At 38.4% G+C, this 13,384-nt stretch overlaps 1 long non-coding RNA gene across 1 annotated transcript; it reads right to left on the bottom strand.

Moving 5' to 3' along the window:
* Nucleotides 1-515: 515 nt before the first annotated feature.
* LOC105532821 lies at nt 516-12,181 on the bottom strand. Its single transcript, XR_001005049.1, has 4 exons — nt 12,058-12,181; nt 3,218-3,459; nt 2,148-2,300; nt 516-2,026 (listed from the first exon to the last, which is right to left on the bottom strand). It is a non-coding gene; the product is annotated as an uncharacterized LOC105532821 (long non-coding RNA).
* Nucleotides 12,182-13,384: the final 1,203 nt, after the last annotated feature.

Here is a 13,384-nt window from a genome sequence, read left to right as displayed (position 1 = left end):
GAATAAAAGGGAAAAAACATGACTTTTAGATCCATATTTAGTATTCTTTTCTGCAAGATTCACCTGGGGATTTGGCTAATCACATATTTGCAATTGGTGCTCAGCCCAGTCCCTCATATGCTGCAGGAACACCATCATTTCTCTGGCTGTGATGCACAAGTGCATTTTTAACTCTACCTTTATGGCCTTTGGATCATTTCTGCCTATGAAAATAGAGCCAAGCAAGAATTTCCTGAGCTTCTGGGTTCTGGACTTGAAGAAGCATTTCTTCACAGAGAGTATTCAGAGAACTCACATTACACCAAATTTTGACAGTTGTTATCCGAGCCGCCAATAAGTGTGAGAAAGGCTGTCAAACAAAGCCAAATGGAGTTCCTTACTGCAAGACTTCTCAGAGCCTTGAATGTGTTAATGTGGAATATTAATTCCTAAGAACAGCACTTCTGGCCATCCAGTACTTTTTTTTAAATCACAGAGTATTTCCCCTAAATGCTGAGGAAAGTGCCAAGATGTTTTTGTTTTTGTTTTTGTTTTGAGACGGAGTCTCGCTCTGTCACCTAAGCTGGGGTGCAGTGGCGTGATCTCGGCTCACTGCAAGCTCCGCGTCCCGGGTTCACACCATTCTCCTGCCTCAACCTCCTCAGTAGCTGGGACTACAGGCGCCCGCCACCACACCCGGCTAATTTTTCGTACTTTTAGTAAAGATGGGCTTTCACCATGTTAGCCAGGATGGTCTCAATCTCCTGACCTCGTGATCTGCCCGCCTTGGGCCCCCAAAGTGCTGGGATTACAGGCGTGAGCCACCGTGCCCGGCCCCAAGATGGTTTTACATCTAAATTTGCTCATTTTGTCTTAACTTATGTTGATTTGGTAACCTAAGTTCATAAAATCTATTTAAGGAAAGAATTTTAAAATCCCATAATCATCCTTAGTAATGCTGGTATGAAGCTTGTTCAGGACACAGAACTCTGAATCTTTAACTAACACCACAAGTCTTGAGATATATACAAAGATGGACAACTCATGCAGTATTATACACCTGAATTCTATGAAAAACATTTTTCTTAAACTCCAGTGTAGACACTTGAGGATTAAAGCCAGAAGTTACTTTGAGAGTTGGAGAAAAGACAGGGTGATTTGTTCTGTCCCTAAAGACATTCTCCATAAGTGGCCCCTTTTCAAACTCCATGAAGTGCACAGGCACAGGCAAGTGCCTCTTTTCTATGTTCATGCTCACCCATAACCTACAGAACAGATCTGATGCATATGGATTTGGTTGAAACGTGTGAACTTGGCTAACGGTAATGGTTTTGTTTTGCCTGCAGGCAAATACATTGAATAAAAGAATAAATGTATGTCTTGAGGAATCAGGGACTATGCTCTCCAGAAGCAGACAACTTCTCTGAAGTCTCCTCCTAGTAAACAGGGTTGATTTTGCCTGAAATCCCCTATTCCTCCTTCAGTCAGTCAGCAAGTTTTATTTATCTTTTAGATGCCTCCATGTCTTGGGGTTGGTGAAGAAAAGAATCCAGACATTCTTACACCAGTGGAAGGCAGATTATGTTAGCCAATTGAATTCCCTCTGTCCTCAGGATAAAATCCTGTGTCACAGGTCACTAGGTGTGGGAAGTTCTCTCTCTGCTTTGGAAATAGTAGATAGTAAGGGTCTTAAGCCTGGAGTAAAGACCATCATTGCCATAAGGGCAGAGATGGCCTTCTTGTAAATGAAACCAACGCTGAGGAGAACAGACTTGGAAGATGGCAAAGTAAAGAGTCCTGATGACAGTGTTCAAACTCTACCCTGTAGGTCTTTGACCCATCTCTGCCTCTAATAAGAGGAACCAAGCAAGAATTTCCTGAGCTTCTGGTTTCTGGACTTGAGGAAGCATTTTTTTTTTTCCACAGAGGGTTTTTGAGAGAGCCCTCGGATCTAGCCACAACTCTGAAATATATCCCTCCAAAGTTTCAACTTACAGGCGCAGTAGTGTCTTTTCTGTTTCAGCTAGTTTGAGCTGGGATTCTAAAGCTGCAGTAAGAAAGTGGCTGAATAATCCACTCCTATTCTTAAAAATTCATGCAAAATTTGCATTCTCCTTCATAATACATCCATGTGTGTTTTAAAAAGAAAAATATGTTAAATTATTTACCTTTGAGTAAAGTTGACTTTCCAGGAGGATGTGCCATGTTTATACAGTGTCTTCTCTCGCCCCTCGCTCACTGCTGAGGACCCCAGTTTTGAGTTGCATGGTTGTGGAATAAGAATGTAACAGTGCCTTTCTGAGACTTTCAGTCTTACTATCCTGAAGGAAAGAGAAGGAGAAGCTGAATGAAAGAAGATAAAGAAGAATTACATCCTAGGGAGGCTCACGTACTGGCCTCCTTTGCCTGGAGCTCCACTGACTACAATTCATAAAGCAACATGACTGACTGTTACTGAGCACTTACTATGTGCCAAATGCTTTATATGTATGATTTTACTCGTCATAACAACCTTTGAGGAGGCTACTATTATTGCTTCTAGTTTATAATTTTTTAAAAAAAGAAACTCATTCAGACTTTAAAAAATTATGCAAGACTACAAACCTAAAAATAACAAAGCCAGAGTCAAAACCTAGACAAATTAGGAATCTAAAATCATCATTATCATCAACATCATCATTATCATGATCACATTTATTATATGCCAGAAACTTCTCAAGTGTTTTACCTAAATAATGGAACAGGTAGTTAATTTTATCCTTTTCTCAAAAATGGGAAAACCAAAATTAACTTTGCTTAAAATGACACAGCAAGTATGTTTCAAAACTAGATGATCTTGCTCCAGAGTCTACAAACTTGATAGTAGATTATTGATCATAGTTTTCTTCTTTCCTTAGCCTTTTAAGGTAGATAAAAAGGAAGAACAGTACTTCCTTGTAAGGTAGAAGAGGCCCCAAGACCCTTACACCAACCTATCTATGTACGAGAACTTCCCATTGACAACCAAAGGTAAGAAACAGAAAACTTTGCACAGCAAAGCCTCACCATTGTCTACATTACACTCAAAGTTGCACCTTCTACAGTCTGGCCCAATTCATGTCTTCTGATTTCACTGGGTCATGTCAAAGACCCTTCCTGGTAGTAGAATAAAAAGGGGCAAGTAGTTATATTAGTTTTCTATGGCCGATGTAACAAATTACCACAAATTTAGTGCCTTAGAAAAACAAAAATGTATTACCTTACACATCTAGAGGTCAGACATTGCAGTGGGTCAGCAAGGCTGTGTTCCTTCTGGAAGCTTTAGGTGAAAATCTGTTTCCTTGCCTTCTCTAACTTCTAGAGGCCTCTTGCATCCTTGGCTTTCGTCCCTTCCTTCATCTTTAAAGTCCACAGTGTAGTATCTTCAAGTCTTCCTTTGACTCTGACCCTTGTGGCTTCCTCTTTCCCTCATAAGGACCCTTGTAATGACATTGAGCCCACCTGGATAATCCAAAAAACAAAAAACAAAAACAAAAACAAAAAAACCACTTCCCATCTCAAGATTCTTAATCTCATCTACAAAGTCCCCCTTCCCTTGTAAAGGTAATATACTCAGAGGTTCCAAGGATTAAGATGCGGACATCTTTGAGGAGCCATTATTTTGATTCCCATATACCTTCCCCAGGGGCCAACAGACACTGCTGCTTGAAAATAACTTCAAGCTTCATGATTTCAGTTTTGAGTCACATCTCTCTGCTCCAGCTCCGGATCATGGATTGGAACCAGAAGGCTCTCCTGCTGAGTCCAGGAGGGAGCTAGAGAAAGGGGTTGAGACTATTCACACCATTATCCCTTTTTCTTCTGGCCTAAAGGTCATTATCACCTTTAACTCACAGCATTGCCATTTCTGGTTGTCAGATGCATTCATCTCTGGGTATTTACTGCATCTGAAACTTCCAGAGTAAGTTTACACAGTTCTCTCTTTAATACTTGTGTTTTCAAACACAGTATGAGCAGTGATTATTTCCTTCTTTAGGTCTGAGATCACTGTGCTTTCCATACTTCATAATAGCAAGTGATTTATTTGTTTTAGAGCCTGTGTTCTTGGATTCCCTCCCAGGCTATGTTTGAATGGCATTATAGAATTTTGCCAATCTTTGTTTTCTTTGCTACAATATCAGAGAAATGGAACTGAAATACCCACAGTTTTCAGACACTTCTTGGGAGACAGAGCAAGACTCCGTCTCAAAAAAAAAAAAAAAAAAAAAAAAAAAAAAAAAAAGTAAACTCTTCATTTCAGTCTCACATACAATTATGGAGTCTCTTCACTCTCTTAAATCTTGGACTAAATGAAAGCAGTCATAGGTCAAAGCTGGCTTTAAATTATACATTCTGAAAGATGAATTAAAAAAACAAACTCTCCTTACCCACATATTAGGGCTGAGAAGAAGGGCCCTACATTTAAGAACATCATTTGTCCTAACAATAGGTATTTTCAAAGCTTTGACCAAATCTTTGGAATTCAAAGGAGACCTGGAATGGAGTTTTAAGGGAGAGCTAAGGAAAATTGCATTACTCTGCATAAGAAAGTGGAAGACTTTTTGTTTTTGCTTTTTTTATTTCCTTAGAGGCAGCCATAGACAATATATAAATAAATGAAAGTCATGGCGTCCCAATAAACTTTACAAAAAAAAAATAGATGATAGCATGTACCTCAGAAATATGTAGAACTATTATGTGTCTATAGTAATTAAAAATAAAAGGGTATAAAAAGGTGAAGAACCCTTGAGTAATACCCCAAAGTATAAAAACCGGGGCAGTATATGGCTGATGTGGTTTGGCTGTCACCTTGAATTGTAATCCCTATAATCCCCAGGTGTCAAGGTTGGAACCAGGTGAAGGTAACTGAATCATGGGGGCAGTTTCCCCTATGCTGTTCTTATGATAGTGAGTGAGTCTCCGGATATCTGATGGTTTCATAAGCGACTGGCATTTCCGGTATTTGCACTCACTCTGTCCTGAAGCCCTGTGAAGAAGATGCCTGCTTCTCCTTTGCCTTCTGCCATGATTGTAAGTTTCCTGAGGCCTCCCCAGCAATGCAGAACTGTGAGTCAATTAAACCTCTTTCCTTTACAAATTACCCAGTCTAGGGCAGCAGTAAAGAATTACCCAGTTCTTTATAGCAGCATGAGAACTAACGAATACAATGGCACATACACCTCTCCGGAGACAATTACGGCAAAGAGATTACAATATGCTGAAATTACAAATAGGTTATTAACAGGGAGTTGGGGTGGTTTAACAGGAACCCTAAGACACAAGAATGACATCAGTGAAAATAGCATCCATCTTCCCCTCCGTGCTATGGCGAAGGTTTGGCAATAAACAGGACAGGTCTTAGGGTTGACCCAAGGAGCACCGCTCCTGATAAACTATGGTTGTATTCCCTTTTGAGAAGTAGGAGTGGTGGAAATCACATGGACTTGGTTAACCACTAAGACCTGGGTATAAATCCTACTTCGACCTGTCATTAGCTGCAGGTCCTTGGACTACTTACTTCATCTGTGAGTCTTAGTATCCAGCTTCGCCAAACTTTATAAGGCTCAGGAAAAATACAAAAGGACAGAACGCCATTAGGAAAGGGCAGGCCCTTAATGCACGTTCCCTTCCTCTTTCTTGTGCTGTGGTTATTGGTTTCCCTTGGATGACTATTTAAAATACGAGTCTGAAACACTCCACAAATGTGTAAGAGCACAGCTGCTCATCTAGCATTTCAGGTTTTCATTACGCAAACTGATAAGACTTATATTCTGTAATTGGTGCATGTTCTTTTTTTGCCTAATGACACTAATCTGTTTTTATCTTAGTCATTTAACTGAGTTTCATGATTAGCACAGGCAAGGTTTTAGGGATTTAAATCATTTGTTTGATGTTTCTGCTTTTAGGCATGTTTGATTATTTATTAAAATCGATAAAATCAGCTGTGTCAACTAGTTATTAAAACTATAATTCTTTTATTGGCTAATAGCAGGAGGGCTGAAGCAAAAGAAAAACTAAAACATTACATGAATTCTTGATTATGAAGCAAGTTTCTATAGGGGTGGCCTACATACTTTGCATTAACTGAAGCCTGTTTAGAACAAGTCTGTTCTATCTTTAGTCAATAAGGAAAGGACCAAGTGGGTAAGCATATGTGCAACTCATGTTCTAATTTATGCTTTAAAATAAAAACAAGTTTGAAAGAAGCAATGTGTTCTGGTCTTCAGAAAAGAAATACCAAGTACGTGCTAAGGGAGAGTGGTGAATAGTATCCAAAGATGACTTCCCTCCATTCCTTCCCACCCTGTACCTGCATGTCATTCCAACCACCAAGAGGTAAATGCTCTGCCCCTTTTTCTGAATCTGGTTCTGCCTGTCACCTGCTTTGGCTGATGGAATATGGTGGGGGTGACACTCTGCCAGTTCTGGTCAAGGTCTTCAAGAGGCCTTTAAGAGCTTCCACTTTGAATGTAGAAAGCCAGATGCCACGCTCTAAAAAAGCTTGGGCCAGAATACTAAATGATGAAACACCACATGGAGAAAGAAGGACACATGGTGAAGTTCAGAGATGCAATGTGGGACAAGCAAGTAGCATCTTCTTGTAGCTCCCAGCCCAGCCCACCCCATATGGAACAGAAGAACTGCCCAGATAAGCTCTACCAGCATTCCTAATGTAAGTACTGTGAATAATAATAAATTATTATCTTTTTAAGCCACTAAGTTTTTGGGTGCTCTGTTATTCATCAATATATAACTCAAACAAGGGCAGGAGGGATAAGAGAATGACCACAGACTTTCAGGTAACTTTTAAAATAAAATATTTCACTGAAGGAGTGAATTTCTGTTGGCCCAGGATTATCTCTTCCCTTCAATGAAATTTCAACGGAAAGAGCTCCTCTTACTGAAACATTGTAGGAAAGAGAGAGAATGCACACAGATGAGAAAACATTGGTCTAGGATTCAGAGTTCTGGCTCCAGCCCGGGCTCTGCCACTCAGTGAAACAATGCTGGATAAAGCAGTTCACCCTCTGGGCTTCCATTTTGTCATCAGTCAAATGAAAAAAAGTGGCTAAGAGGGTCATTTGGCCTAGGATTTTACAGTCTTAGGTGTAGATGCTGAAACATGAACCCTATGTATTGTTTTATATGTAATCAGAGAAAGATACTCAAGGATGGATAATAGATAACGTTCTCCACAAAACTTTAAATTTGTGTCTCATTATCTGAACTCACTGCCTGTGTAATGTGGTGTTATACTTTGTTTTTAAAAACTATAACTTGTGACCAATGTAATTATGTTGCATTGTATTTTGTATGCTGACTAAATTTTAATTTGAAATTTTCAAACTTTAAAAAATGTTCTAAATATTGTAAGGTGGCTTAGGTATTTCTTTGTTTCTAACATTTTGGAAGTCTTAGAAGCTAGAACTGATCTGTACCTCTTTTAAGCTGTAAGAAATCCTAGGTGTTAGTAGCTATGTTGTCTCTAGGATCCCTTTTAGCTCTATAAGTTGACTGTCACCCAGGTTTTCTTTCATTATTGTACCTACAGAATAATAAAGTACATATTGAATATAATTTGTAATTTTTCTGATGTCTTTTTATGGTACCAAGACATCCTTCTGAACTGATAGGCTTCATCAGAAATAAAAAGTTTGTCCCAAGAAATCAAAATAACTGTACAGAATGTTTCACACGTCTTGGTGGTGTTAACAAAATGTTTGCCCACATAAAGAGCTAACTTACTAGCCATAGGCAGCTCTTAGACAGGTGTCTCATGTCTGTGTGTGTGCATGAACACATGATAAGTTACCAAAATCATAATAGTATTTTAACCCCAGTTATATAAACAATTTAGCCTCTCCTCCTCTCCTGCAAAAAGACAAAAGAAACGGAAAGAAAAAAGATGCTTTTAACTTTGTAAAAAATTAAGTACCCAAGAGAAGAAAGAAAAAAGATAGTAAATATATAAAATATATGCAAATTAAAGCAGTATAATACCATTATCACCTGTCAAACTGGCAAATTAAAAAAATTAATTCCCAATGAAGCCAAAATAAAGACATTTTCATTCTAAAAGACTGAAATAATTTGTCACCAGATACTTACTAAAAAATATATTAAAAAGTATTCTTTAAGCAGAAAGAAGATTATCCCAGATGAAAGAACAGAGATTAAAAAAAAGAGTAAAGAGTAAAAAAAAAAATGGTAAATATGTGATGTCTCAAAATGAATACTGAATGTACAAAACAATAATACTAATGTCTTACTGGCTTCTGTAATATATAAAATTAAAATACACAATGTCATATTAATCAGTAGGGAATAAATAGCATTAAAGTGGCTATCACTAATGTTCATAATAAAGTTAAAAGTCCTAATATTAGACTTTGATATGTCAAAGATAGATTTAATAGCCATGTAAATACCAAAATAATACAAGTAAAACTTTCAAACTCCTGGAGCAAAACATGAGATAATAAAAACTCTTTAATATAATTTATCCAAAAACATAGAAAAGAAAAAGAAGAGAAGATAGGCTAGATAGATAGGAGACACTCTAATATATCAATGATTACATTAACTATAAATGTACTAAATGTTCCATTTAAATGACAAAGACTATCCAACTGGATTTAAAAACAAAACAAAACAAATCACTCTACACTGTTTAAAAGGCATAAGTATAATGGTTGAAGGCAAAATATTTTTAAAAAGAGGAAAAATATATGCAATATAAAGTAACAAAATGGAAACTGTGAAATAAAACAAAATATATTTTCAGTCAAAAGTACTACTGGAGTAAACAGGGGCAAATAAATAACAAATATTTACTCACTAGGAAAATGTAGCAATTCTAAATTTGTATGCACCTAACAACATAACCTCAAAATACATGAATCAAAAATTAACATAGTTATAACAAGAGGTAGGTAAATCCACAATCATAGTAGAGTATTTTAACATCTATTTCTCTGCTACTGTCAGGCCAACTGAACAAAATCAGTATAGATGTAAAAGATTTGAAGGATACAACTAGCAAACCCAATTCAAAGCAGGTACATAGAATACTGTCCCAAACTAGATAATGCACATTCTTCACGGGCACATGTAAAATGTAGCCACAGTCGATAACAGGCCATGAAGTAACTCCTAATAAATTTCAAGAGGTTGGAACCATATAGAGTATGTTCTCTGACCTCTAGCAACTAAATTAGTAATCAAAAACAAAAAGTTAAGTAGAAAATCCATACACAGTACTTGGAGTTTAAGAAATAAATTTTAGTGGCCTCTACTTCCAGCTATGACAGAGTTGATAGTTGATAATAATCCCCCTCAAAAATAACTATAAAACTGGATATAAGAATAATGATGATGACTAAATATAATTCTACCACTGTTGGTGAGAGAATTATAAGTGACTTGATGGTTGGCTTTTCTTTGTGTTTTTATATATTCTCTGAGTTTTCTAAATTTAATATTAGTCACTTTTCGTAAATTCAATGAGAATTACCTTTTCACTCAGTGACAAGAAGTTATTATGAATAAGCTGTCATTAATTTTTTAATTAGTTATGTCTTTAGTCAGTAGTCGTTATTCTCATATGGGGGCCTTCAACGCTGTTTGATGTTATTAAAAATCTAATTCTTTGACCCAGCAGTTCCATTTCTACAAATGTATTTCCCCAGAACACATTCACACATCTGTGCAAAGGTGGATATGCAAGAATATATACTGTATATAGACATATATTCTGAACTTTTATTTACAGAACACTAGACTTAAATGTCCACTTACAAAGGACTGGTTAAATAAACTGTGATACATCCATATATAGAAGACTCATGCAGGCATTGACCAAGAGTAAAGTAGGTCTCTATACTCTGATATACTGTATGTCTTTGGTTAACTCTCTTTGTTTACAAGCAACAGAAGTTAATTCTGGCTTATGCAAGCAAAACAAAATGAATTGGAGCAATATGAGTTGATCCACAGAATGGACAGGAGCCTGGAGAGCAGAACAGGAAACAGCTACCCTAGACCACTGGGCATCAGGTATTGCTCCATCATCTTGTCTGGATTCTGGCAATGCCTTTCAAATATTGTTCTGATCCTGAGTATCTCTGGATCTGGCTGAGATTTGATCTAAGGAGAAATAAGCTGGGCTGCATACCTAACCATTGGCTACCTGAGGACAGGGGACCTGCTTTACAATCCCACAAGGAGTATGCAAAATTAGAAAGTCGTGATTCCCCCAAAATAAAATCAGAGTGCTATTTAAGGGGGAAAGAACGCTATACAGTAGAAAATGCATCCTCTACATACTGTTAAAAGAATAATGCAAGAACAAAAAGTGTATGCATAGTAAATCATCATTTGTGTTTTTAAAAAATGGGAGAGAATACATATTACATGTATACATGTAGAACATATTCTTAAAACAACAACAACAACAACAACAAAAACACTAGAAATAACCTTAACATTGTATCTCCCATTAGGCCCTCAGGGCCCCATTCATTTCTGTATTTCCAATGACTAACACTATGTATTGCACACAGGAGGCACATAATAAATAGTGGCAGAGTGAATAAAAGGATGTAATTCTACAAAGGAGAAGAGGGATACTAGAGAGAGACTTACTTTTCATCTTTTAATGTTTTTCAAGTGCCTAAAGTTTTTATGCAATTAAAAAGGGTTAAGGATAATTCATAAAGACAACACATTTTTAGGTGGCTCAAAAATTCTTTAAGAAGTTTGGGGATTATCAAACTTTAAGAAGTTTGGGGGTTGTTATCAATGACCCACCACATCATCCCTCTTCCCTAAACCGCCTCATTGTGTATGCACCCATACAGAGAGCCAAGCAGAAAAGGGCTCATTGTCCAATGGAACAAACCAGCTCCAGCAGGAGAAGCTCCCCCTCTCTGCAGTGCACACATGGCAACACAGCTTCTCCAGGGCCTCAGGAAATAATGACTTATGAAAAGATAAATAGTCAAGGGTTATTTGGTCATCACGCTGGGGCTCCAGCTCTTTAGAGGTTTGCACTGATAGCAAAAACACTGTTGAGTGTCTAAATAATTTGAATGATATTAATACAAGACCCCAGAAAGAGGAAAACAACAATAGCTTGATGACAGCAAGCTGACAATGGGAAGTATTTTGTGGGCTGAGATGATTGTAAAAGCAAACAATGGTGATATTGTCCTTCTGGTGTTATTGTGTAATGCTGTAATTTATGGATGAAGTGGAATTTCAAACAAAATAAACAGACTTGAATTTGTTAACTAATACAGTAAGCATAGAACATTCTGTTATGTGAAACGAGAAATGGAATGTTTTATACACTCCTGCTATTTGCTAAACAGAAATATGTTTATATTTGGCATAACGTCTTGCTTTCGGTTTTGCTAGCTTTTTGAGAATATCCTTTTTCATTTAATCTTGAACACAGATACAAAATGTGGGTGAAAGAGGAATATTGTCAATATACTATTGTATCATTATATTATAGTTCTAGAAGTTAAAATTACAACAATAATAACTTCATCTCTATCATAAGTGAAAAGGGACAGGTTCCCTTGTGCCCCTCACAGGGCGTGTGATGGGAGTGTGGCTCATTTCTTCAGCGCCCCACTGCTCAGACCTCTAGAGGAGCATACCGACAGGCAGGCTGTGGGGCTCCGAGCTCACGGCAGTGTCTAGGGGTGACTGTTTACAGTCCTTAAACCCCAGTGGACGTGTGTGCTCCTGAAGTCCCAGTGGGCGTGTGTTACTGGGTGCTCTCTTAGTTTGCCGTCTATAGACAGCTTGTGTTAGTCAGCTCAGTTGGACCCTCTACCTTATCGCGAGGACAGAGGGCTTTCTGTATCCCTGGATATCTTGCCTTGGTGTACCAGAAAAATTGGTCACAAGTGGCTTAGAGAATGAGTGCAAAGCTGTGTTGAGTAGAAGCAGCTCTCTGGTGATGGGGGAGTGAGACGAAGATGGTTTTCCCCTGGAGTAAGGCAGCTCAGCGGCCCCAGCTCTCCTCCCACTGCCCCAGCCAAACTCCACCTTGTCCAGCTGGTCAGTGGCCTGCCGGTGCCTGTCCGTGTGCTCTTCCCCCATCCGGCTCTCGATGACCAGCCACCTATGTCTTCTTCCGCGGATGCGTTCCCCACGACGTCTAGCGAGTACATCTGCCCGCTAGGGCCTGGCGGGGCGGTTTTTATAGGCCCAGGATGGGGGCGTGGCTGGAAAGGGTGGGCTCGGAAAATGCAACATTTGGGCGGAAAAGCAGGAGTTCCTGTCCTCACCTGGATCCATGGGGGTGGAGCCCTAGCCAGGGAAGCGCTTTCCTCTACCCCTCACTTCGTTTCCCCACTTCCGTATCGTTTAAAGGGACCACGCTCTCCTCTTCCCAGTACTCCCGTATCGCAAGTAAGCTATGATATCATGTTGAACTATTTAGTTGCAGTTACACTTATAAAAGAAAAGCTACTTCTCTGTAAACTATAAAAAGCAGGTTTTTATCTCAGTAAGGATTGTTAATAATAAATGACTACTATTTACGGAGTTCTTGGATTCACAAGAAGTGAGTCAGCAATGACAAATTACATATCTTATGTCTCAATGCTGAGAATAGTGCTTGGCACTTAGTAGGTACTCAATAGATATTTGTTGAATAAGTAAATACTTCTTCTACATGCAAGGTATTGTTTTAAGTCACGGTTACATCTGTCAAAGACAAAATAAGTTCGAGACAAAATGAACAAAGGCTGTTTATTCATAAATTGATGGCAAGGGAACCCATCTGCTGTCACTTTCATTTCAGCAGGGTTCCCGGGTGTTAGAGAGGAGAGTGATTTTTATAGAATAAAAAAGGATAGGCTGAGACAGCCTTTGACTGCTGAGGGTTCTATAAAGGTGAGATTTCTGGAAGCCAGGATGATTTTCTAATTGATCTTCAGGTACATTTGACCACCTTTGGTTGACTGGGAGGGAGCAAACAAGCAGTTTGGGGGACATTCTGGAAATGAATGCTAGAAACAGAAGGTTTTCCGTGGCCAGCCATTTCCTGGAACATGTAGTACTCAACGGGGTGCCTTTTTTACAGTCAAACTGTCAGGATGTTCCTTTATGAGAAGCTGACTGCTTGGGCCAGTTTCTAACATCTGGGTTCTCTCCCCCACTTCATTCTCTCTCTCACTCTTGCTCTCTCTCTCTCTCAAAAACAAGAAGACAAAGAAAAACAAACAAACAAAAAACTTGTCACCTAATTGGCAAAAACCTCCTAGAAAAAATAAAAATAAGTCTGTTTTAAATTGAAAACAATTACTACTACTCAAAAATCCTAAGTGCAGTAAAAATAGGAGTGATATAACCTCATATGTTCATGAGA

The sequence above is a fragment of the Mandrillus leucophaeus genome, unplaced genomic scaffold (genome assembly GCF_000951045.1).
Source record: "Mandrillus leucophaeus isolate KB7577 unplaced genomic scaffold, Mleu.le_1.0 Scaffold121, whole genome shotgun sequence".
NCBI classification, from domain to species: Eukaryota; Metazoa; Chordata; class Mammalia; order Primates; family Cercopithecidae; genus Mandrillus; species Mandrillus leucophaeus.
Note: the sequence above shows the minus strand (reverse complement) of the source record. Positions and strands in the feature narration are given on the sequence as shown.